This window comes from Desmodus rotundus, chromosome 6 (assembly GCF_022682495.2).
Source record: "Desmodus rotundus isolate HL8 chromosome 6, HLdesRot8A.1, whole genome shotgun sequence".
Lineage (NCBI taxonomy): Eukaryota > Metazoa > Chordata > Mammalia > Chiroptera > Phyllostomidae > Desmodus > Desmodus rotundus.
This window is the reverse complement of record NC_071392.1, coordinates 141,482,198-141,507,399: the sequence shown is the minus strand read 5'-3', so window position 1 is coordinate 141,507,399 and position 25,202 is coordinate 141,482,198.

Below are 25,202 nucleotides of genomic sequence, written 5' to 3'. Positions count from 1 at the left end.
CAATTTCAGTGTGCAAAAGAACGACCTAAGGAGTTGTTAAAAATGTAGCTTTGCCAGGCTCATCCCCAGAGTTCTCGTATATGTGGGTTGATCTATGCATTTTGCATGTTCACTAACAAATTTCCCCGGGGGTTACTGACCGGTGACTCTCAGAAAGCACTTTGAGAAGCCCTGAGTGATGGTAGCTTCCCTTGCTCTTTGATGTGCCTTTCTTAACTTCTCCGTGGAATCCCATATTGTTTATTTTAAGTCTATTTAAAATTACTTCTTTTAAGTCTGTAGCCCCTGCTAATCAATGTGCTATGTTGCTAGGGTAGGGTCCTTGTCCATGTTGTTTGGCTACAATCCATAGCAGGGAAGATGCTCTATGCAAATTTGGTAAACTGATGATGATCCCTTACTTTTGAGGAACACAATAATTGACGAGGAGCAATATATGGAAATCAGGAAAACAGGGGCTTTGGGAATAGACAGTACATCCCACTGCACATAGGCCCCATGTTTGAAGTCCTGGGAGGCCCCGACTTCTGAAGGATGGCTAGTCTTCTTGTTAAAGCTCCTTTGTTTCTGCTGCCTCCACACAGGTCTCCCTCTTCTCCTCCTCCACAGGCTCTGGTGACACTTCAGCATCAACTGAACTGTGAGGCTCCTGCCACCTTCCAGTGGCTCTGCCAATGAGCTGTCAAAATAGGAAATACCAGGGACAAAAATGTTGCCACCAGTTCAAAGACAAGGAGGCTCTTGGTGATCTGAGCGCATCACTGCAGCTCTGTGCTCTGAGGGGTCCACCTCTGGGGGCAAAGGGCAGTGGTGAGGAAATTGAATCAGGATTCTGAAGACCTCCTTTCCACTTTCACAGAAGCACTGAGCTGGAAAGGGGCTGGGAAAGACACATGAAGTCTCAAACCTGTCTCAAGTTAGCAAGGGACAGCAATTCTCCCAGGTCACACTCTGGTCAGCGTGATGGGGTGGGAAGTATATCAAGCTCAGAAGACGTGAGTTAAAATCCTAAATGAACCAAGGAATGTGTCAGTGGGTTAGTGGAGAGTTAGGACTATGAAAAATGAAAGTCCCTGAGGCCACCCGTATGGGCTGGTCCAGTAGCTCTTGGGTTGACCCCCAAAGTTCCATTTTCAACAAGCACCTCTCCTGTCATTCTAATGTAGGTAATTCTCAGAACACACCTGGAAATACTGATGTTTTCACTTGGACAAGTTAGGCACTTTCTGAGCCTCGGTTTCCTCAGCTGCAAAATGGGGCTGAAAACTCTAGCTTGGCCTGCTTCACAGGGTGGTTCAGGAGGCAGCGAATTGTGTGAAAACTATAAAGCACCATACATGTATAGCGATTATGTTACTAGAATTGTTGATTAAAGTGTTAACAATTATTTCCAGGAAGTATATGAATTGTAATAAATGCCGTCTAAATATAATAATGTAACCCCAAAGGAAGAGCTTAGCAAATTGGAATTTAAAGGTCTATTTGATTGACAAGGGACAGGACCTATCTGTCTTGATTCATTCTCTGTCCCCAGTGCCCAATAGGAAGTAGATGCTAAAAAATACTGTGAAATAGGAAAAGAAAGTGCTAGCTCTTCAATAGCTAGTAGAAGACTGACTAACCCCCCACTGCCACCGGAAAGGTGTTCATTGTCACTGCCATCACCAGCACCTGTCCTGTATGTGCAAAGCATCGGGGGCCCCCAGGAACATTGACTTTTCCCTTGACCGAGCAGCCACCTCCCATTTAGCATTGTGAGGCCTGGCTGTCGCCTGTGTTCTCCATTTTCTTCTGGAAATGCTCACATGGTGGAGCCACATTCTGGGGACAGAGGAAGATTTCCTTGAACAGTGTCTCCTTGCACATGTCTCACTCCTTCAAAGAAAGACGCAAGGAGATCCTTAGCAGTGTGGCAGAGATAATGTCCCCAAATCCTCGGAGGTTATTCATCACCCTGCTCCCTAGGCCACCCTTTTATACTTACCTATATCTGGCACACGATGAGTCCACGACAGAGATTCAAGGCCACAGCCCTGCTCTGTGTTCAGTAAAAGGCAGCATGCCTGGTGGAAAACAGAGAAAGAACCACGTGAGCAGTTTCGCTCTGCAGGGGTGGCAGAGCAGGGAGACCTGCCGACTGCAGCTAGGGTGGCTGCATTGCCATGGCAACGAGCAAGCTGATCATTGGGCACCATCACCCACTCCATTGCCACAGCCTTCATGAAGACAAAGGACACAATGTCCCTCCTGAAGGCTGTGATATTAGTGCCAGGGCTGCCTTCTCTCCAAGGTGCCTAAATCTGGGGTCTGGAGTTTTGCTATTCTCTTTCAGGTTTCCTTAAAATTTCAAGGAATCAATTAAACTATGGGTAATTCTTTTATAAGAAAGGGTAATATCTTTTCCCTCTTTCAACTCTATAGAACTCCTGTTTGTATTTATTTATTTGATAAATATTTTATAAATAGAAAATGAATAAGGGGCATTCTCAAGAGCTGGCAGTGTAGAGGGAAAATAAGACATGAGCAGAAATGACTACAATTCAGAAAGAAAGAGTGTGCCCGGAGAAAGGTCTGTAGAAACCCTGCAAGCAGATTTAATATTCATTATTTCAGCCATGTGAAAGCATTGCAATGGCCCACGGCAGGAGAGACTCTAAAGAGACTGCATTCCCTGTAGGGTGAGACTGGGATGTGAAAATGAATCGCATCACTTGTGAATGAACCCAGCTGACTTCCCTCCACCTTTGTTGCTTTCAACTCACTGGCATTTATACTAACTATCAATAAGCATCTAAAGTGTTGAAAAATATTTTAATTTAAAATTTTTGACTTTTATGTGGAAAGTGATATGATGATATTCTTGAAGATGCCGTAGTCTCTTTCAAATGTTTAGAATTCATTTTAGTGATAAAGGGTGTTAGAAATTTAAGAAAGGAAGATGTTCATTTGGTACAGGAGAGGGATGTTTTGAGAGGTGCTTTATGGGGTAAGTGGCATTGAAATTGGCTTTGAAGGGTGTGGATATATAACATGGTAGGGGAAAGGGTTTTCCTATTGTGAGTAAGAGCATAAAACGGAAGAAGAGTGAATCAACAATGGAATTCGACTACACACCTATCAAAATGACTAAAATGCCCCCAAATGGCAATAGCAAATGTTGAAAAGGGTGTGAAACAATAGAACTTTCACGTGTTACTGGTGAGAAAGCAAAATGAAGCTGACACTGGGAAAGACACAGCTAAATGTAGTTACAATCCCAGGTCTTAGGCGTTCAAAGCAGATTTATTCATAGAAATGGATAAACAGATGGAGGCAGACAAGATGCCCTTTAATATAAGCAAGTGGGCAAACAAACTGTGGTCCATTAATAATAAAAGGAGATGAGGTATAAAAGGAGATGAGGTATTAAGCCTCAAGGAGGAAACTAAATGCATGATGAGTACAATAAGCCATATGAAAATGCTACATACTGTATAATTCTATCTCTATGGCATTCTGGAAAAGGCAGAACTGTAGAGATAGTGAAAGGTCAGTGGACCGCAGGGTTTCAGGGAGAGAGGACAGGGTTGAATAAGTGAAACGTAGGGGCCATGTTAGGGCAGTGCAAATATTCTGTATGGTACTGTAATTGTAGAAACATGATTTGCATTTGTCAAAACACATTAAATTTACAGCATAAAAGAGTAGACCATAATCTATGTAAATTCAAAAAAAAAAAAAAAAAAAAAACCACTTAGGAGGTTGAGTGATCCCAGGAAGGAGTGAAAAGTTTGACAGGAGAAGCTGACTGTATTACAGTGCACAAAACAACCGCACTAAACAGGGTGTGCCAAGAGGTGCTGAACCCAGGTAACGTAGGAGTCAGTAGGGTCTGTCGGTCTAAAGGCAAAAGGAACCATCGTAATAGCTGTACTCTAGTTGATAAAGTGGTTTCTCACAGGCCAATAGGTGAACAATTCTGATATTGTTACACATGTAAACTTGAACTGTACAATTAAGCACATGGCTGGTAGGTGGTGGGGAGCCAGGTTTTCCACCGTAGGAGTGGGAGCTTATAGATAGCAAGGGAAAGAGGCTAGAATGATCCATGTGGTAGTGGATTTGAGTTGGAGACATCAGTCTGAACTAATATTTAATTTAATAACAATACACACGGGTACATGCAGAAATATTTGTAGGTCTCTGTATACTATTCACAGTTTAGTATGCATGCATAAATTTCCTTGCTCTGTTACCTGAGAGGATCTAGAAGCCATGAGCACATCTAGCATTCTGGTCTTGGTTTCGAATACCACCCCCCAATAAATTAAAGCAGGGTTCTTTGAAGAAATGTTTGACTCTTGGGCCAGGGCAGGAAATGTGAAGATGGGCCTGGAGCATTGTGTAGTGCCAAAAAGTAAGAAAGTGCCCTGAGACTAAAAACCCACATGGGTGGGCCACAGAAGCTGACTGAAAGAGCTGCCAACGGTCAAAGAGAATTAATGTGACCAACGAACCAAAGTATTAGATTATAACCCAAAGTATAAAGTAGGTATCAACGTGTCCATGCCAATATAAGTAAATGACTGAAAAAATAAATGGGGGAGAAGGGACAAGTCTCCCGTGCAGGAGAATTCTAATTTATGTAGCTACTCCACCCTCAGGGAGGGGAAGCATAACTCCTCACTCCTTAAGTGTGGGCTGTGCATAGTGACTTCTTCCTAAAGAACACAGCATGTAACGAGTGAAGAAGAGTAATTTCATGATGCGGAAGCCTGACAAACACCTCGTGTTGCACTTTGATATGACATGGAGCACGTGGAACTTCCCTTCTGGTCTTCTTCCCAGGAGACTGCAGTCTAACTGAGAAAAATACCAGACAAATTCCAAGAAAGGGGCGTTCTGCGCACCCTGGCCCGTTCTCCTCACAACTGTGAAGGTCACCACAAACCAGGAAAGTCAGAAATTGTCACAGCCAAGGGAAGCCTAAGGAAACACGACACCTAAGTGTAATGTGACATCCTGGATGGGCTCCTGGGTAGAAAAGGGACATTAGGTAAAAACTAAAGAAACGTGAATAGTGTATGGACATTAATAACAATGCAGCAATAGTGGGTCTTTGGTTGTAAGGAATGTACCATGTCAATGGAGGATGTTAATAACAGGATAACTGTTGGCGGTGGTATATGAGAACTCCCTGTACTATCTTCTCAACTTTTGGTAAATCTAAAACCGTTCTAAAAATGTCTACTAGAAAAGAAGGGGTAGGGGACAGAAGTGTCTGGGGAACAGTAAGTAGCTGAGTTGGGTTGGAATAGGGACTGTGTGTGTAGTACAGTCGTGGGAAATCAGGCGGGTCATATCACGGAAGGTATTGAGTGACAGACAGTAGAGACTGACTACACCACAACCATGCACAACCCATGTCTCCTTTGCCCACTTTCACTTTGGAGGCTGGAAAGATGAAAACTTTCCTGCACTAAGAAATGGATACACGACACAGATACAATGACAAGTCTTGTAGGAAAAGCTTCTGTGAAAGCGTCTGTTTTCCTGAAAAATAGCTTAGATGTCACTATGACTGCCACTTCCACCTGGCCCGCCATGAATACATGCACACTGTCTGGTTGTACAGCCACCATCTCATGACCACGAGGCTACAAGGCAACATGGAAAGGGTAGTGAGGATACAGATGAAAGAGGTTCTCTCTTTGATACACCTTTTAGTACCTACTGGGCCAAGACGATTCCCTCCAGGCTTCTTGTTGTAGGACCTAATTGGGTGGTTTTATTGCTGAAACCACTGCTGATTAAGTATGTTGTTATTTGAGTGTGGAAGCATCCCTAATAGAATGACTTGGAAGGCCAGAATAAAGAGACAGAACATCATTGAGTAGACAGTGGGGAGCTCATCTTAGCCTTTTATTCATTCATTCACCCACCCATGCATTTGTCTTCTCTCACCATTGTAACAATTAGGTTTTCCAGTGCAGCCAATGTATTAGCAGTTGACCATGTGCTAGGTGTGGTTCTAGGTTTTATGGACATACTAGGGAACTGTGCACATTTCCTGTTGTCATCAAGTTTACATAGTTTGGGGAGACAGATCAATCAGTTGAGTGGTTTAAATGCTAAAAAGATAAATTAAGCAGAAGGAAAATACATAGATGAGTGTGTTTTAGATAGGTTGGTCAGGGAAGTCCTTACAGGTAAGTTTGCATTGGACTAGAAGCCTAAAAAGAATGAGGGAGAGCACCATGCATGCCTGGAGAAAAAAACATTCCAGGCAGAGGCAACAGTGAGGGCAAAAGCCCTAAATTGCTTGAAGCTTTATTGTTGAAGGAATGACAAAGGGCTGGTGGAGTCAGATCAGAATGAAGTAAGAGGACAGGAGGGAGGACGTAACGTCAGATGAAAAATGGAGCCAGCTCGCTGAGAGCCTTATAGAAGGCCAAGGTAAGGACTTGGACTTTCACTCTGAATGAGCTGCAAAGCCATGGGGGATTTTTAGCAAAGAATTGATAGGACATAAGTGATGTTTTAACAAAAATAGACAAAGGAATGTCAGTTAGGACTTGCCATTGCAATTGTCCAGGCAAAAGAGATTGGTAATTGCAAAAAGACAGAAATGGTGGGGGTAAGAAGTAGCAGTCAGATTCCAGAAAACTGCCTACATGTGTATTTCCTCTTGTAAACTAAATTGCAAGGTCAGAACGAACAAGGACCTTAACTTCTTTCACATCTTCCCTAGTTTCTTGAGTAGGGAAAAAAGGGGAGGAGGAGAAGGTGCAGATTGATTTGAAGGAGAGTAAGGATAGCAGACATAGGCATTACCAAGACTTAGTCTTCCTCTGAAGCCATCTGGTCAACCATTTGGAAATAGACTCTGCACTATGAACCCAGCTCAGCCAGAATGGACCCTCTGCATAATCCTTAAAATCGTGTCTACAAGAAGCAAGTGCCATCTCTAAGGCTAAGCGGAAGCAGCATGGAAAAATCTTGTTTGAGGATTGTCAGCAGATACAATCCCCAGCACTTAGTGATTCACAATTGCTAGAAAATGTGGCTGAGAAAAACGCGTGATAAATTTCCCGTAAGTGTGATTCGTGAGGGTTATTTAGGGCAATCAACAAGTTATTCTGCAAGGCTTGTTCTCAGACACAACTCCAATTTTATTTAATGAGACTTTTTCTGAAGGCTCTTGGAACATGATCTTTTATTATGTAGATAATCAGCAGAACCTGCTCATCCCTTAATGCAAGCCACTGAGACAGAGCTGTAATGGCTGAGATAAAATCATAGCTTTACTACGTAGCCCATTAACTGGATAGAAACTGCATCCTGAGGTCATAAATAGTTATTAGCCAGTTAATGACAACTGCAGTCAAACCATTACATTTCCATCTGATGAATAGGGATGAGGCCTTCTTTGGCTTCTCAGTACTCAGACTATTTACTATAGTGTATTAACAGCCTGGGCAGTAGAATTTCCTAAATTGAAAAGACCCATCATTCCCCCTCTCTTGAAGAAACAGAGTAAATGAATATAAGTGAAAAGATTCTGCGGGTTTTCCTAGGCTATTCTGCCTTACATTAATAGCTGTCATCTGTGTATTCCTAAAGTGTTTCCATCTATGGGAGATGGGACTGGGATGAGAACCAATCTCCTGAATATGCAATCATGTGACCCTGAGTGAGTCGTTGAACATTCCCAAGATTCCGTTTCCTCACCCGTTACATGAGATTAGACTAGCACACCTCCCAGCTCTTTCTTAAAGATCTTCCCTGCTGTAGCACCAAGGCTTTGTATTCTGAATGACAATAGCAAATTAACACTTAGCCTTGGCATGTCCTATCTGCTGTTTTTCAAAACCGATATTTCATGCATTGTCCTATTTTTCTAAACGATCCCTGAAATTGAGAAATGTAAAATACTTGTTAAATCCAGCAATAGCCCTTCTCCTCCAGTTGTAGACACAAATTAATCCACAATATATTGGTTTTTTGCTTGACTTAACCCCCAAGGATATGTAGTTTGAGCCTGTTTTCCAGTTTGTTTAACAAAGGGCTGCTTCTTTAATTGGAGCTATTTGGACGAGGACAAAATACTTGTTCAGGCAGGCTTCCTGATCAGCATAGAAAACAAAATGTGATCCACAAATATTATGGAAAGGTGCACGTTTAGAAAGAAATTAGGTATGAAGACATTAGTGTTAGGAATTGAAAGTTAAACGTTGTATTGTAGTAATAGTGAACTCGCAAATTCCCTTCCCTCATCAATAGTTATCAGCCCACACTTGAACTTGTGTTCGCAGGTTGTGTGCTTGGGTATATAAGAGATGTATAACTGGGGGATAAAACTTTCATGCATATTACAACTCACAGGCATTTGTTAAGGTTCGTTTATCACTGCATGTCCAGACTGCAGTAAGTTACAGATGGCATAAGATATAATAGGAAGAGGATGATAATATGAACAGTAACCTCAAGGATTCTGAGGTTAAATAAGACAACAAAACTAAATGAATAATTAGGGAAGAATGGAAGTACCTACAGCCCTTACCTGTCTGTTGAGTTCTGATGGCAAATGCTAATGGGGTTATGTGGACAGGTGGAAGAGTTAGGGGAGGCTTCCTTGGCATCAGGGGACCTTGATGGAGGCATGACAGGGAATAGTGGTGAGGAAAGGAAAGGACAGGAAGGACATCATGCTCAAATGTATACTTTCATCTCTTTAAAGAAATGTCTCCTTACAAAACAGTTATAATGACAATCATTTCCCCAGTTTACTTCCTGCTCTACTATCTAAAGTGAAAAGAAACTGCATCAGACTGAGACTGCTGGTCCGAACAGCCCTCTGCGTTCAGGCCAGCACAGTTGCAGGGTGCCCGTTCTGCCCACCTCGCCCAAAATGCCCAGAGAGACAGCTCGAGGAGCACTGAACACTCACCTTCCCCCAATCCTCTTCCCAGGAGGCCCCTCTGGCTCTTCCTGCTTAGCCTTCTCCCACCGTAGACTCCAATATGTTAGAACCGGAAGGACCTCTCAAAGAGTGGACACAATAAAGGATTCAACTTTGCATCTCCCAAGTCAAAGGCACACATGGAACACCATATCCCTGTGCTCTTTCTTCCTTTCTACATTATCACCAAGGTAGACTGTGGGGACTGGGAGAAGGAAGGAGGGATAAGATGAGAAGAACAATATTCTTCTTTAATGTAGAAAGAGTCCTGTCTTATTGCTAACATTTATTGACTGGTTGAAATAGAATCATAACCACATTTCTGTGGTTACCCTTTATCATCTCTCCAGCCTTCTAAAGAGTTATCTGCTTTAGGGGCTGCTGGGAGTGTAGCGTTGGCGGTGGACATGAGAAATTGAGCTGAGCTAATTCCCTGAGGTTAAGGAAGCTGTAGCTGTATAGGTGAGGAGAATTTAGCATCGTAATTTAAGACTGCAGTTAGCTCAGAGACAGGGGAACTTAAACACATTGCAATCTCTCAGAGCTTCTCTGACAGACAAGGACGCCTCGGCACCCTTCTCACAGGGCAGGTGTCTGTGCTGATAACTCGGTAAAAGCACTGTGCAGAGCGCCGGGCACGTAGTACTCACAGCGTGTCCACTGCTGCGTTAGTCATGGTGGTGGGCGTAAGCATCACGCAGGGAAATACCAACAGCATGGGGTTGGGGATCACAGAGTCCCTGTTTTGAGTCTCAGCCCTGTCAGTTACTGCATGGAATTGGGTTAGCGACTGTGTGATGCAATTTTTTTTAACTGACAAAAATGATTTCAGAAGAATATTCTTTTTGTGTGTTACCTCATTGGTCTGTTAGAACCTGAAACGAAATAATGAGCATGAATGTGCCTTGTAAACTGTAAAGTACTCTGGGATTGTACCTGCTTCATCCTCGGGCATCCATCCCCAAAACCTGGGCCCACACAGCTTGGGCTGTTTCTCCACAATTGGTTCCTAGCCTCCTTCCTGAAAGGCTGCCGCTGCCCGGAGCCCCCAGACCTGCGCCGTGAAATGACTGATTAAAAGTGCCCAGCGATCTGCTTGGCAGACCACATACAGTATTGTATTTGGAAGGTGTGGAGATCTAATCAGATTTTCTGGCCTGGGAGACTAAGCAGCTCCAAATATGGTTCTTCTGAGCACATCTCTGGAGGGCTGCTGGGCCAGGGGTGAGATGGGGTAAACCTGGCGGAGAGAGCAGGTGGGAGTGGTCAGGTGGGGCAGAGGAGAGAGCAATCAGTGGGAAGCCCAGGGAGAGGGCTTTCCTGTGGCCAGCTGACTGCCTTTACACTTCCCTGGGCTGTGTGACATTCATCTGAAAAGGGGCTCACTCTGTAGGAGTGGTCAGCAGCTGAGCCTGTTAGTAAGACAGAGAGGATGGAATTTAAATCCTCTTATGCCATAAGAATAAGAGGGAGTTCAAATGTAATATACATTTCAGCAGGTAATTGAGTTCACTCCCAAACCCGGTGCTTCTTGCCACCTTAGTAAGTGGAGAGCCCATTTTCTGCTGCAAGAAGAGGGAAGGGGGTTGACAGATGTAGATTTCTTTGCTGATTTGCACTCTGGGGTGGTAGCAGGTTCCTCTCCATGTTAGTTTATGGGCCAAAGTCAACTTCCAAAGCTTGCCCCAAACCCCACAGATTCTTTCAAATCAGTGGCTGCTCTCCGGCTCAAAGTTATATCACAAGAAAGGGAGCCTTCTGAGTCCAGTTTTCCATATCTAAACTTTCTGGGTTTTAATAGTAGTTGTCTTCAAAGGCAGTGTTGAGTTGCAGGTGGGAATAATGAGACAGCTCATTTTACAACTGACCCACCATTCTGAGTTTTGGTACATTCCTCTTTATTCAGTTGTGTCACTTAGAGGCCAAGAGTTCTCCTGTGGAATCAGAGGCCCTTATAAAGCAGGAAGAGAAGAAAGAAAGGCCATGAAGGATGGGCAGGCTCTTGCTCCGACTGGCCCTAGCCCCCAGTGTAATCATAGCAACTCAACTTTTATTGTTCGCTGTGTTGTGGCTCCTTACCAGGTTTTCTGTTAAAAAAGTGATCTACTCAAGGAGCTTGGATGAAGAAAAGAAAAATTAAATTTATTGGGGTAACATAGTTTAATAAATTTACACAGGTTTCAAGTGTACAATTCATCTGTATATTGCACTGTGTGTTTACCACCCGAAGTCAAATGTTCTTCTGTCACCCATATATTTGACCCCCTTTACCTTTATTATGCCCCGCCCCCACTTCCCTCTGGTAACAACTATGCTCTTGTCTGTTTCTGAGTGTGTGCTTGTTTGCTTGTTTTGTTTGTTCATTTGTGGCTTTCAGTTTTATAACCCAAATACGAGTGACATCATATAGCCCTTGACCTTTTCTGTCTGACTTATTTCCATTATTAGCACAATATTCTATTCTCACGATCCATCCATGTCGTTGCAAATGGCCGTGTTTCATCTTTTCTTACGGCTGAGTAGTATTCCATGGTATAAATGTACCACCTCTTCTCAGGAAATCTTTTTTAATGTCAGTGCTAATGGTCACTGATAGTTCTTTCTCGTCAGCATCTGCTGTGCTTTCTGCACCGTGTCCGAGTGTGGCTCAATCACAGGAGCACATGGCAGAGGGATTCAGGAGGCCGGGCCACGGGTCCTATTCCTGTACCTCCACTGCCATGTGCCCTCGAAGAAGCCCCTTTCCCTGCTTGACTCTCCCCCAGTGGTCTCTAGGTGTCATTCTTCTGTGGCTATTTCAGGTGTCGGGCAATGCATAGATAAGAGTGACTTTGGTTTGTGTGTGATTCTTAGCACCTACTGTGAAACCTTCCATCTTCAGAAAGTTATAAATTGCTGGTATTCTCCCACCACCCAGGGTTTGAGCTGTTGGATAATAGTATCAGTATTTTTTTTTAATGTATTAGTTTCCTCAGTGTCATTTTTTTCCATAGAACATTATGTGGAAGCCTTCATTGCTAGCACAAGAAGGTGAAGCCACTGTGTTTGGATGGAGCGTCTGAGGAGCCAAGTCCCAATTACTCCTTCTTCCCTTCTCATTCCCAAAGGGATCCACGAGTCATTCCTGGAGGGAGCCTGGGGCAATCCAGACCACATTTTGGAAGCAACTGGAGGATGGTCTCCAGGGTCACTTCTTGCAATGAGGCTCTATGAAGCTATGAGGTCTCCCTCCACTGGCACCAGCCCAGCATAAGGCCCTAGGAATGTCTACATTAGTTAAGATCTTATGGAAGGTCTGTCATACATTACTTTTTTCCAGATGATCCTTTAAGAGGGACAGAATAAGGGAAGGTTCTGGAAAAAAAAATAATAAGTCTGCAAAGTGAGGCATCCTAGAAGAGAGATGAGGATATGTTTTAAAAGGTAAAGAAAGAATTTTCAATGTTGTTCCCTCACTAGAAGATCAAAAGCTTAGTGACTGAGTTGCAAGGCACTGTGTTGGCCTGGGTTTTTCCATGTAACCCAAGCCCAGATAAGAGGAACAGAAGGTGCTGTCTCCATTGTATGTTCTGAGAGCTCCATGCAGGAAGAGCTGAGGCTCGCGTGGGAGGTGGGGAATGCAGGGAACAGTGACTACTAGCTCTTTTCTCAGTCTCAGTCGAGGAATAACACAAAGGAAGCTCAAGGGGGGCCTATATTACTCCCTCTAGAGATGAGCCAGGAATTCAAATCATCCTCCAAAAGCCATTTGAGAGTTAATAAATGAGCTGGTAAAAGTGTATGGAATTACACCCTGAAGATGGGGTGGTGGGGAAAGAGATGAAAAAGGGATAGGTTAAAGAGGTGGGTAAATTCAGATAGAAGAGTAATCATAAGTATCATTTTGCCAGAGTGCAGGATGGGTTAAATTCAGGGGTGTCCAACCCGCAGCCCCCAGGCCACATGGGGCCCAGGATGGCTATGAATGTGGCCCAACACAAAGTCGTAAATTTACTTAGAACATTATGAGATGTTTTTTGTTTTTGTTAGTGCTTGTGTATTTAAGTGTGGCCCAAGACAACTCTTCCAGTATGGCCCAGAGACGCCAAAATGTTGGACACCCCTGGCACTAAATGATGTCTGAGTTTCTTTCAGGGTGGTACTATTTTACAGGTGTGGCCGCTCACTTGAGAGCAGAACATAAAGGTATATCTCAAATCCAGGTTCTCATTTGCAGATGGAAAAACACATAAAAACTAAAACAAAAACCATATACCCTGAGTTCCAGAGTTCCCTTACTGTTACCCATGTCTTTCCAAGGGTATCAGCAAACACTGTGCTTCTAGGCAGTCAGTGGAGCAGCAAACTCTTGTCATAGGTGGAAAAACACGTTACTTCTCTAAACTGACAACCAATATAATCATTCTCGGTCCACTCTGGGGAGACGGGCTCTCTGTCAATTGTGTGGGCTTCCTCCTAGTGTAGGGAATGTGGCTTAGACTTACTGGAGTTGCCCAACTTCAGCTCTGGAAAGCTATTTTGAAATATGAAGTACAGACCTAACCTCACAATTATTTAGGACAGGAGACCAGGTTCTGGATTTAGATTCCTGTACTTCTCCAGCCTGGAAAACTCACCATGTTTCGATGCTAGATGGGCAGAGTGAAGAGCAATGAAAGCAGAACTAGAAGTCATTATGGAGCTTGCTTTGTGTGCTCCATAATTTCATTTGGTCAGAGAGACTTGCAACATACATGGATATCCGTTGTTTTTCTCCAACCTAGGTGCAACTACTCACTCTAATCTCAATCCCCAATATTACCTTGCAGCCAAGGAGAGAACATAAACTTCTGATCCGTGCTCCATGTTTTCCTGCCCCTGCTGTCTCATCCCAAGCCCCAGGCAATGTTTCCCTATTTGCAGAACACTCATGATGTGAAGGCATCCCAGTCGTGAGGTCTTCCATACTCTTTCCAGTCAGGATTGCTATTTCTATTTCTGACCTAGAATTTAATTTTATGCAGGTAAATTTGACATACTATAAAATTTACACTTGTATTTATTTTATTGCTGTTCTATTCCAGTTGTCCCGATTGTCCCCCATTGCTCTCCCCTGCCCCACCCACCCCCCCACTCCCAGTCAATCTCCACCCTGTTTTTAGTGGCTTTTAGAATATCCACAACGTTGTTCATCTAACACCACTAATTCCAGAATATTTAGAAACTTTATACCTATTAGCAGGCACTGCACTATTTCACCTGTTTCTCAGCAGCTAGAAGCCACTATTTTACCCTGTTTCCAGATTTGCTTATTTGGTAGATTTAACAAAAACGCATTCATACAAGGAGACTAGACTTTGGGTGGTGAACAGAAAGTACAACATACAGATGATATATTATAGAATTGTGCACTTGAAACCTGTATGATTGTATTAGCCAGTGTAACCCCACGAATCCATTACAGAATAGATAAAATGAATGGCCTTTTATATCTGGCTTCGTTCACTTAGCATGATGTTTTTGTGATTCATCCATGTTGTAGCATAAATCAGTACCTCATCTTTTATGTGGCTGAATAATATTCCAAGGTATCAGTATACCTTATTTCATGTGTCCATTTATTAGTTATAAAAAATTTGAGTTGGACAGCTGAGTCATGTCCGCTTTTTGGCCATTGCCGTGAAACTCCATGTGCTAGTGTTTGGGCGGACACTTGTTTTCGTCTGTCACTGAGGAGCTTCCAAACTGCTCTCCAAAGTGGCTGCATCTTTTTACAGTCTCAACAGCAATGGATGAGCATCCGATTTCTCCATGTCGCCTGTAACGCTTGTTACTGTCTGAAAGTTCTTTCATCCTCGTGGGTGTGAACTGATAGCTCGCTGTGCTTTTGATTGGCATTTCCCTAATGACTGATGATGATGAGCATCTTTTCATGGTTTACTGGCCATCTGCATGTCTTCTTCAGAGAAATGTCTTTCTTTTTTAATTGAGTCATTTACAGCTGTAAATTTCCCTGTGAGCACTACTTCAGCTGCATCCATAAACTGTGTATGTTGTTATTTTGTTTGCATTCATCTTGAAGTGTTTTCAAATTTCCCTTATGATTGCTTCCTTGGCTCATTGATTATTCGGGAGTGTGTTGTTTCATTTATACATATTGATAAATTTCCCCAATTCTCTTCTGTTATTGACTCCTAGTTTCATTCCACTGTGGTTGGAGAACATACTCGTTGTGATTTCAGTCATTCAAAGTTATTGAACTATATTTTGTTGCCTGACAGAGGGTGTTCTGGACAGTGTTCCAGGTATATTTGAAAAGAACAGACTTGTTCTGTTATTGGATGGAATGTTCTATAGATGTCTTTTATGTCTAGTTGCTTTATGTTGTTTAAGTCTTCTATTTCCTTGTTGATCTTCTGTCTACTTTTATTTATCGCTTACATTGGGATATTAAAGTCTACAACTATTATTGTTGAACTTTATAGCCCTCCATTCAATCTGATACATTTTACTTTATGTTGGAGGCCTGTTTTTAGGTGCCGTATATTCTCGATAAATTTTCCTGATATCATTATAAAATATTGTTCTTAATCTCTAGTAATGGTACTTGTCCTAAAGTCTATTTTGCCTGCTATCAGTATAGTCACTTCAGCCGTCTCTTAGTCACTGTCTGCGGAGTGTTTCCTTCCGCATCCTGCTACTTTTGGCCTACATATGTTTGACTATGGCGTATGTGACTGGTAGCCAGCATTTAGTGGGATCATGGTTCCTTTCAAGCCACGTTGCTAATCTCTGCCTCCCAACTTGGGAATTTAAGGAACTCACATTTAGTGGGATTCAGATGAGGCAGAATGCACAGATGCCATTCTTCCCTCTCGTGTGCCCCACCCTTCAACCGCTGCCTTGTTAGTATTAAAATTAGTAGCACCTAGCACTTTGAATATGTCATCCCACTGCCTTCTCCATGGTTTCTAGTGACAAGTCAGCTGTAATTAATTGTTATGGAAGGTCTTTGTACTTGCTCAGTTTCTTCTCTTTTGCTACTCTAAAAAGTCTTTCTTTGATTTTTGACAGTTCTGTTATTTGTCTGAGCTTGTACATCTCTGAGTTTATCCTTAGAATTTTTTTAAACTTCTTACATATACTTTTAGGCATCATTTCTTCAAGTATGCCCAATGTCTGGGCTTTCTGAAAGACAGTTTTTGTTGAATTTAGGCTTTAGTTTTCTTGTATCTCTGTACGTCTCATGCTTTTTAAAAATTGGCCATTTAAAATAAATGTGGCAACTTGCAATTAGAGTCTCCCCCCTTATCGTGTTTGTTGTTTGTTTGGTGACTTCCCTGAGTTACTTCTTGGTTTCGTAGGCACTGCAGCCTCTGCTCTGCAGATTAGTTGTCAGCTGAGGATGGGATAGAGATTTCCTTCAATTCCTGGAACCGCAAGTCTCCTAGCAGTTGCTGAGGAGCTCTGTGTCCAGGTTGGGGCACACCCTTAACGTGCTGCCTGGCAGTTAGCCACCCTGACTTAGCCTTCTTCAGCTAAAACTCGAAGTTAGCCGCAGGTGAGAGGTTAAGGCCGTCTTGGGTGTCCCTTGAGTATTCACATAGCCCTGAGCGTGCCCCCAGCCCTGGGTGTGCGAGTGGGACTTTCTGGATGCTGCAGAATGTGCCGGCCTTTTCAAAGCCCCCTGTGGCCATCTCATTCCCTAGATTTACTTTTAAGCTTTTCAGTTAGCCTATTACTTGCCCCAACTCTTATCCACTGCCTCAAACGCCGAGCTTCATTTATATCAAAGATAGCTTTGCTAGTGGGGTCTTCCAGGCAATCACCAAACAGGTCAAATAATGATAAATTCTCTCATAATGGGGTTTTGAGAGAGCTCCAATCTCATCCTCATCCCTCCACTGGTTGCCTGGCTACAGGTTTTCACAGTGTTTGCAGGCTGTGGGTTTTTAAGGCCACCGTGCTGCTGGGGCCAGTGTGCAAACAGAGCGAGGTAAAACGCCACAGGGCTCACTGCTCTTACCTAGATGCCGCTGTGGCTCTTAAGTAAGCATTCCTAGGGTGTCTATTACACTTTAATTTCCAGAGCTCTGAAACAGCTAATGCTGACCAGTTACGCTAGTGTACTGTTGCTTCTGTGGACAGACGATTTTCAGACATCCTTACTCTGCTGTTTTTGCTGATGTCCTTCGGCTTTCGCCTTCCATGTGCTTCTGCGGCACCTGCGAAGTTAGGTGTGTGCACAGTGATAATACAACATGGACTCTCTTTGACTAAGAGCAGGGGCTGTAGGTCACTGTGGGATCAACAGAAAGATGAAGTCAGCTTACAGTGTGGAAAGAGCTAGAGGGATAGGGGATGGTGGGTCGTGAATGAAATTTTGAAAGTGAGGCTATGGCGGAGCTGTGGTTTTTGCTACTCATAAGGAATAAATGGGAGAAAAAAGATCGAAGAAGGAAAACTTATGGAATTGAAAGCCTACAAAGAAGGGTGTGTGTGTGTGAAAATTCTCCTCTGGTGAATCTTGAGTTCACTAAAAATGAATCCAGGAGCAAGGTTAAATAGGGACAGACAGTGAAGCAAATGAGGGGTGATACCACAGATTTACTTCAGGAATGTATTAAGGGGGGTAGCATGTATTTGAGCACAATAATATGACATTCAAGTAGGAGCTTTAGGGGAAACAACAGAGAAGGTCTGGAAGGAGCGACACGCAGCAAGGAGGGCACTTTCCCGACCTCGGGCCACTGGCAGGAGAGATGGGGAACAGAAGACCTGCTACAAGGAGGCTTCAGAGGCAGCAGTGTCCTCCGGGGCAGTCCAGGTTTCATGCAAAGTAAGAAGGTGGTGAACATTTCTTAGGAGGGGCTCCAGTTCACGCAAGTGCAGCTGCCATTTGTGCCTGGCTTGGGCCCTCCCGCTGGCGGCTACCTGAGGTTGGTTGCCACCTGCAGATGCCTGGGAGAGGCTATGTTGTGAGCCCTGGCTGGCTGGCTGGCTGTAGTGCTGGGCACCATGGTAAGATCTGAGCTCAGCTGCCCTTGTGCCACCGGGCTTGTGGCTGCATAGTGGCTTTGTTCCAAGACAACAACACGGGCTGCAGCTTATGCCAGCCTTGGGGCCACCTATTAGAGTAACACTACAAGTTGAGTCTGCTGGCTTGGGGCTGCTTAGCCAAAGGTACAGGGCATGGCGAGGCCAGCCATTCCTTGTTTGGGTTTGAGCACCTTTGAAAGTCTGCAGCATGAGCTGAGGTGGGCTCTCGCGTGGGAAAGCCACTGGAGGAGGTTCAGCCAGCCACAGGAGTTGGGTGGGGTGAACAGTGTTAGCTCAGTCACTGAACAGCTCATATTTGGTGCCAGCAGGGTGGAAGGAGTGCTTAACAAAGGACCAGTGGCGACTGCCAGCATTCATGTCCTAGGGCAGAGCTGCCCCTGCAGTCCCAACCCTGAAGCCCAGAGAGGCTGAGTTTTTGAGTAAGTGAGTTTGTGTGTGAGCCCCTAAAGAGGACCACTGGGGACTCCCGTGGTCTTCTATGTTGTTTGGATGCAATCCCCACCAGTTTTCACAACAAGGTGATATGGCGAGACCTCTTCCCAGCACTGGTGGCCTGGCCTAAGAAGCCTGGTGTGTGACTGGGACCCACGTTCCTCAATGGGGCCCCCTTATCCCCTCCTACGAAATGTTCATCACCTTCTTACTTTGATTGAATGCAGCCAAGTTATCCCTCCGGATTCTTAATTGCCAACCGTGGGTGTAAAACCTTCTTGTTCCGCCCCTCCTTCCAGCCTGTGGCTTCTTTGTATCTGTAGTTATAGACTTCTGTTCAGGTAGACTTCGGGTGGTTCTCCATGATGGCTGTTGTATGATTTATGAGTTGTAATTTTGATGGAGGTGGTGAGTTCGGTGTTTACTGATTCTGCCATCTTGACCAGAAGTCCACATTTCTTGAAGACTTTGAAGGTATGGGGAGTCTGCTGGAGAGAAACCCAAAGGACTCAGTTGGATGGTGGTGGGATATGAGGAAGGGGTAGGAGGAGCTGGGGTAACCAACAGTGATAAACAGTCATGTGGGTATTAGGGTCTGGAGGAAGATGGGTTCCCAAGGACTCCTGGGCCTCCCTTTATCCATGTGTTTCTATTCCTGTGTCTGGGTTTAGCACAAGACACAGTGACAATATCTTTCCTGACCATCACCCAGCTATAAGCTCTCCCTTGCCTGAATTGACCTTACAATCAGTACTTCTTTTTGTGCATTCTCTGAACATGAGACTAGAGTTCTTCTACTAAATACCAAACTTCTGGAGTGCAGAGGGCAGCCTTCACTACGCAATTTCTTACAATTATTTACACCTCACCACGTGGTCCAGAAGTCTCAACCCCATCTGATAGAACACATATAAGACATGCTATTCCAGTGAGTGACAGTGTCCCATGGGTACCCCAGGCCCTGATGAAGCCTCAAATACTGGTGTAACTCTCTGATCACACCTTCATCACACCTTCTAAGTGCTACGGTAATCGGTGCATTTATTAACGACGCACCAGTAATCATTCCCCACCTGAGGAGGCTGTGGCACAAACAGTGTCCATTAAGAGTGACCCTCAATGTCTCGCTGTAACTCCCTTTCTCTCCTGTTTAGAAAGCATATCGTAGTAACAGTGGCATAATTTCGGTGGTAAGCTGGCATCCACACTGCTGTTTAAATCATTTAGCCTAAATCATTTTCAAATTTCAGTACTTTGCTGTGAGGAAAAGTTATTCAAGAGCCCATTTCACCGCGTTCGAAAACATCAGTGTCATAACCACACCGAGAGAGCGCCCGCAGTGGGAGAGGTGGGGGGTAGACCACTGTGCCTCCAGGTGATGTTTCGCATTTGCGACCTGTCCTGCCTCTTACTGGTGACCTGAAGTTTTGGGGTAGTGACCTGAATACCATTTCTTTACACCTGGAAGATTTTTCTTCCATTAGAGTCACTATGCGAATTCATCAGGTTTGTATTCTGGCTTCACTACTCAATAGTTTTATGACAGTTTGGCAAGTTAGTTAATTTCTCTGTCCTCAGTTTCCGCATCTTTAAAAATAAGCCTAATAATAGTATATATATATCATAGGCTTATTGTGAGCATTGAGTTGACACATGTCAAGTGCTTAGACCAGTGCCTGCCTAAGTGGGTAAGTGCTCAATACTCTTCATGGCTGGTGTTAATATTATTACACTCACAGGTCTTTTTTGCTATAGATGTTTTCTCCATATAATGTCACTAAGATGTATTTCGTAGGCTACAGCATACATTTTAAGTTGCGTCATTTAGAAATGGAAGTGTTTTTACAGAGCGGTCCATGGTGTCTCTGATCTCTCGAGCCCAGCATTACTGAGATACAATGGACATCTAACACTGTAAGTCTAAGATCTACAATGTGATGATTTGACGCGTGTGCACTGTGAAATGTTTACAAAGAGGTTAGTGGACACACTCTGTACTTGAAACAATTACCGTTTTGTTGTTTTTCTGGAGGGAGAATTACTGCTCTGCTCTCATAGCAGCGTTAGTCACCATGGCGTCCCTTAGGGCCCCAGAGCTCACTGATCGCATGGCCAAAAGTTTCTACTCTTTGACCAACACCTTTGACCTCTCCTGAGGAACAGAAATGTGACCATCTTTTCCTCATCACCATTGTTATGACTAATACCACTTGTTGGATGTTGCTCTAAACCCTGGGAAAGGCACTGGTGTAAGCACTTTGTGTACATTAACTTGTTGACTCACCCCCTCAGGTAGTAAGAGTATTACCTTCATTTTGCAGATGAGAAAAAATGAGGCACAGGATATTTTAGCAACTGAATCAAAGGGTTAGTAAGGGCCAGAGGTAGAATCCACACGCAACTCTTGCGGCTTCAGCAATGCACGCGTAACCCCTGCACTCTCTGCCTCTCCCAAGCGAACAGCGACATAACTAATGGGTTACACTACAGGTCCTAACACTAATCCACGCAGCCTACTTAGAACAGGAATATGTGATGTGATGTCATTTCTACCAATCTCCGGGTAAAACAGAGATATAGTCACCCACTGATTCATTCATTTATTCACCAAACAGTCACTTAGCGAGGTTTCCAGCACTGGTCTAAACTCTGGGGTAGGGCAGGGAAGGAAACAGACCAAACCTCTGCTTTCAAGGAGTTTGCCTCTTCTCCTAGTGGAGGGGAACCGACAGAACACCAAATGCGTGAATAAATGGTGTGTGATGTTAAAGGACAACCAGTGGTATGGATAAAACAATAAACACAGGGAAGGGGGACAAGTTTTGTATGCATATGTGAGGGGGCAATTTTCAATAGTTAGAGAAGGAGCCACAGGAACAAACTGCATGGGCATGTGCAGAAAGGCTGGCGTGCAGAGCGAACAGCCAGGAGGCCCAGCGGGGAAGCTGTTGCGTCTCAGTCAGTGATTCAGAGATGAGACATGTCAGGTAGGGCCCTGTGGCCCTTAGTAAGGACTTTGTGTTTTCTGAGTTAGATGGGGAGCCATTGAAGGGTTTTAAGAAGAGGGGTGACAGGATCTGACTGGCAAATTTTTAAGTATCCTGGGACGGAAGTATTGAGACTGAGATGCGGGAGGTAAGGGTGAAAGCCGAGGCATCTAGGAACACATTGCAGTATCTTAGGTAAAATCTGTTGCTGCTGTGGCTAACGGAAGCATCAGCGCCAGTGATGAGCAGCAATAAGAGTGTAGATGTCTCCTGAAGACAGAACCGACAGCATTCTGCAAAGGGTAGATGTGGAGTATGGGAGAAATAAAGGAGTCAGAGAAGACTCTGTGGTTTTCACTGGAGCAACTGGAAGGATGGAGTTGCCATCCAATGAGATGTGGATAAATACAGATGGATCTGATTTGGCAAAGAATCACTAGATAAGTTTGAGATGGTTGTTGGGCACTCCAATGAAGATACTCACCTACAGAAAAGGGAGTGAGTGTAGACAGAAAAGAGAAGGCATCCTGGGAATCAGTTCTCCATTATTTGATAAAAATAGCAGGGAGATAAAGAGAGGCTGGCGAAGGACGTGAAGGAATGGACAGTGAATGAGGAAGAACTCACGGAGAGTACGGATTGATGGCAGCCAAAAGTAGAAACTGTTGCCAGAAAGAGGGAGTAATCAGTGTCAAATGTGTGGGTGAATGTCGGAGGGACAGGGTCGGGGCAGTGGGATAAAAGCCTTGTGAGAATGGGGACAGGAAGCATCAACAAGTCTCTTAAGCAGTTCTGCTATGAAGAAGAGCAGAAAAGTGAGGTAATAACTGACAGGGAAGATGAAGTCTGAGAGGCTCTTTCAGATGGGGGAGGCTGCGGCGCTGTGTGTGCCCACGGAAAGGCTCTGATCGGGAAAGAGAAAGCATGTTTCAGGAGAGCGTGGGGGAGAATGACAGGAGGGGACGGGGCTGGTGCACAGTAAAGGAGTTGGTTTGTGATGGAAGTACAGTGGGCTCACTCCAGGGACGGGAGGTCAGGGCTCCGGGGCAGAGTCTCTGGGGTCCAGTCGCAGCCCACACAGGCCCGTGCTGCAAATCTGTGAGCTATTTAACTTCCCTGAACCCATGGTGGTGCTTGAAAAGTACTCAGCATGGGGCTTGATTAGCTGTTGGTAGGAGACAAAACAAAGCTTAACAGTTTTCCTCCCCAAAAAAGAAACTTTCAGCCAGCCTCCTAGATTAATTGACTACAGCATGTTTTTCTAAAACTTGAGTGACTACGCCTCCCGCTGCCATAGTTTCCAACGGCACGCTCCTATTTGTGCATTTTGCATGCATTCTACCTCGTACCTGCCGTGGACTGCTCGGGAAAGTAATTATCCCAGCCAACTAAGCTGTGCAAAAGATAAACTGCTTAATGGATTAAAATTGCATATTTTATGGAAGCCGATGGCACACACGTCCACATTCTGCTTGTTGCGTGTCTCATCAGTCTCTCTAGGACATGTATGGCCACGCTTTCAAGCTCTTCCGTCAGCTCCCTCTTATCTCTGGTGGTGGTCAGACAGTCAGAGAAGGACTCCTCTGGCACCACTGTACCCCATCTCTGGGAGATGGGCTATAGGAACACTCGCCTCGCACAAAGACACAGGGGTTGTGTCAATTTAATAGACTGGGAAAATAATTGAGAGAGAAAAGCAACACCTCTTCCCTCCCTCTGGGGATAAAAGATGGGGGTTTGTTAAGGGCTCCGATCCTTAGGCGTAGTTGGCTGTTGTTCCCTGGGCTCTCTCACTGGCAACCTCTCTGGATCAACGTTGCTAAAAGAGGCAAGTGGGCTCGGGAGCGAAGTCAGAACCTCTGGCCTCCCAGCTCAGCAGAAACTGTCGTGTTGCTGCCGCTGCACGGCCCTGGCAGTTCTCCGATAGAAGTGTGTGCCGATTAGATTGTCTATATCATTGTCAGACGGAATAGGAGAACACACTTATGTGAGGCAGGAGAGATTACAGTTAGGAAGAAGAACAGATGGAACAATTAAGTCAGCCACAAAAGTCGACAGAAATAGCAGATCATCACCTTCCTGCAGGCTGGGAATGGACGAGGCACGTGGCCACATGTTCCTTTTGGTTCTAGGATTCCCTGCTCTTCAGCTCTGACAGCTGAGGCAGTTCCCTCCCACCTCCCCCAGGCCGCCCCCACCCCTCTGTGGGCACAAACAACACCTGAGGGATGGTCCTCCAGATGTCACATTTTTACTCTTTTATCCCCTCTCCACTGACTTCAGTTTCTTCTGCTTCCTCCTCCTTGCTTATTTCAACAATGACAGGCACAACGCGGGTGCTCGATAAATAGGGGCCGCAGGCACAACGCGGGTACTTGATAAATAGGGGCCGCAGGCAAAAGTCCTGGCACAAAAACTCAGTGATTTCGAGATAGAAACTGACGCCTGCAAAAGCCCCAAACTCCATTATGAGTTCACACATGCATCCTGCTATCCAGACTGGAAACTTCCATGACTCTAGTCTCCAGGGGTACCGAGTACCTGTACCCCCATACTCAGAACATGGCCGTGTGCATCAGGTACAGTCTGAGATGCCCCGAAGGGATGACAGTGTGCAAAGGAGGAGGAGGAATCCAGGAGTGTCTCCCTGGATGAGAGCCTGTCCTCAGCCAGGCCTTGTCAAGGTGCTTGCATTGCCAACGTGGACTCAGCGCTCCCTGAGACCTAACCCTAACCCTTCACATTCACAGGGCACCTCCTCGTCCTCACCCCTCCCTTGCCTCAGCTCTGACCCACACATTCATCGCCGAGCCCCACAAAACTCACGGGCTCACATGGCATGGAGAAGGGGCATCCAAGATCACTCCAGATTTGACAGTTGACTGGCAGAGTGATAGGGTAGGGACCAGGGGTGGGGGAGGGGGTGTGGATACCAGCACTAGAGATACTGTTCCTTGGGCCGCTGCCAAGTAAGCTGCAGTTGTCATTTGGAAACAGGAATGTCATTGTCTTGTTCTAGAGTTAAGTGGTAGAATATACAGGAACACAAATCCACAGAAAGTGATGGCTGCCTTGTAATAGGGTGAAGTCTTTGAAGGAATTGTTGAAAGAAGGTCTGGGGAGTTGTCGGGAGTATCAGAGAAAGGATTTCTGAGTCAGGGGAGTGATCGGTTGAGATCTTTAAATGCCTTTCAGCTGGAAAAGCCGGTGTTCGGGAAATACACACACAAAGCTAGGATGGTAAATTATTAGAACTATTGTAAGTTATTCAATAATAATTATCACTTTCTAACTAAATATTTGCCAGGCACTATGCCAGCCCTTCACAGTAACTAACATCGCCCTTTTAACAGACCTATGGGTAGGCACTTTTCTTACACCCACTCTACTGACGAGGACAGGTAAGTTTGGGGAACCTTCAGAGCTGAAGTTCCGGCCCAGGGGGTCTGACTCCAGAGCCTGCAGTGTTTGCCTCGGTACTCACTGCCTCTTCCAACGAAAGGAATCTCATTCCTATGAGCAATAAAGTGCCTTTAAACTGGAAAACTCAAAAGGCTTGTCTGCGGGTGTATGTTTTAGCTGGGACCTGGAAAGAACCTAGTTAGATGTGCAGTGGGGGTCAAAGCCTTCTAGAAACAGGAAGTATCACTGAAAGAAGGGGCACTTGCGAGGAGCCGACAATGGTCATGGAGCAAAGTGAGGAAATGACAAAGGGATTCAAAGCAAGACCAAAGTTTTGGGCTAGGGTCAGCTGACACAGGTCACGCTGAAGGACTCTCGATTCTAACCTAGGACAGGGAAAG